Source organism: Bison bison, unplaced genomic scaffold, assembly GCF_000754665.1.
Source record: "Bison bison bison isolate TAMUID 2011002044 unplaced genomic scaffold, Bison_UMD1.0 scf7180017864063, whole genome shotgun sequence".
Lineage (NCBI taxonomy): Eukaryota > Metazoa > Chordata > Mammalia > Artiodactyla > Bovidae > Bison > Bison bison.
In genome coordinates this window covers 3418042-3419594 of record NW_011494635.1, presented here as the reverse complement: position 1 = coordinate 3419594, position 1553 = coordinate 3418042, and the positions used below count along the sequence as shown (strand labels likewise).

Genomic DNA, 1553 nt, shown 5'->3' with positions numbered 1-1553 from the left:
TCAAAATACATTTGTTTTACTGAATTTTGTGGAACCAGCTGCTTTTGCAGTGTGACAATCTAATTCCTAAAAATTGGTCACCATTTAAAATTTGGTGGCTTCCCTGATAACTCAGTTGGTAAAGAAACCACCTACAGTGCAGGAGACTCCAGTTCGAGCTTGAGCTTCCCTGGTGGCTCAGCTGGTAAAGAATCTGCCCATAAACCGGGAGACCTGGGTTTGATCCCTGGGATGGGAAGATCCCCTGGAGAAGGGAAAGACTACCCACTCTAGGATTCTGGCCTGGAGAATTCCATGGACTGTATAGTCCATGGGGTCACAAAGAGTCAGACACAAGTAAGTGACTTTCATTTCATTTTTAAAATTTGGTGGGGGGCTCAGAGATGAATTATTATTATTATTATTTGTCTTTCAAACTTTTACTTAAGGGCACTGATCCATGATGGATTTTAGATCTTGTTGAATGCAGCCACATCCATAGACTATACATACTCATCGAAAGCAGTGATCTGCTCCTCCAGCATGTCTGTCCCAACTTTGTCGTCTCCAACTACACACTGTATTTGAAGTTTTTTAATGCCATACCCAACTGGAACTAGTTCAGAAGAGCCCCAGGCCAAGCCGTCTGCTTGAATGCTTCTGACGTGCTCCTCTAGTTTTGCCATATCGGTCTCATCATCCTAAGGTTTCACGTCTAATAAGATGGAAGATTGGCGACAAGTGCTGGTTTTTCGGCTTTCTTTGACTCATACTGAGCAAGGCATTCTTCTCTTAGCCTCTTGGCTTCTTCACTTTCTTCCTCATCATCAGATCCAAAGAGATCAATGTCATCATCATCTTTACTATCTGTAGCTCCACTTTCTGTGGTGTCCTCCACATTAGCAGGGCCATACTTGCCCAAAGCTTTCTTCACTCCCGGCAGGCTGGCCTTTTCCTTCTCATAAGATTTGATGTGGTTATACCAACAGAGGGCATGACACAAGTCGGCAGGTGGTGGGCCGGAGACGGCTTCAAATACTGCCACATCTGCTTGTGATGGCACATACCCCTCTATGTAACTCTTGTCTGCCAAGTAGTTGTTGAGCACCTGGAGGCCAGCGGGGCTCTTAAAGTCTCCAAAACCCATGGCGATGGCTAATCTAGAACTGGGAGGCAGCAAAGAAAAAGAGGCATGCAACTGGTCAGCGCCCAGTGCTAAGAGAAAAAAGGTCAGAGATGAATTATCAACACAACAGAATCACTCTGCCTTTAAAACACCTGGCTTAAAAGCACACTTGCTGAATCACTTAGGTGAAATGCTGGCAGCCCCTGGGCTCAAGCTGCAGCCTGTTCTAGGAAACCAGTGGAACCACCTCCATTCTGGATGCTGTGAGGTTGTCACGTGTGATCCCAAGCAGGCAACGAAGCGGCTGCTCCCCATGTGGGTGTAGATAGGGCTCTGTGTGTTGGGGCCCAGAGCGCCCGGAGTCTCCTCCTCCTTTCTGCCGCCCACGAGGTTCTCATGGGAAGAGAAGAGTGAGGCTTGTGGGACAAGCTGGCTCGGGTGTGTCTCC

General features: G+C 47.4%; 1 pseudogene; it reads right to left on the bottom strand.

The window, feature by feature from the left end:
• Window positions 1-449: 449 nt before the first annotated feature.
• Window positions 450-1130, bottom strand: LOC104985955 (annotated as a pseudogene).
• Window positions 1131-1553: the final 423 nt, after the last annotated feature.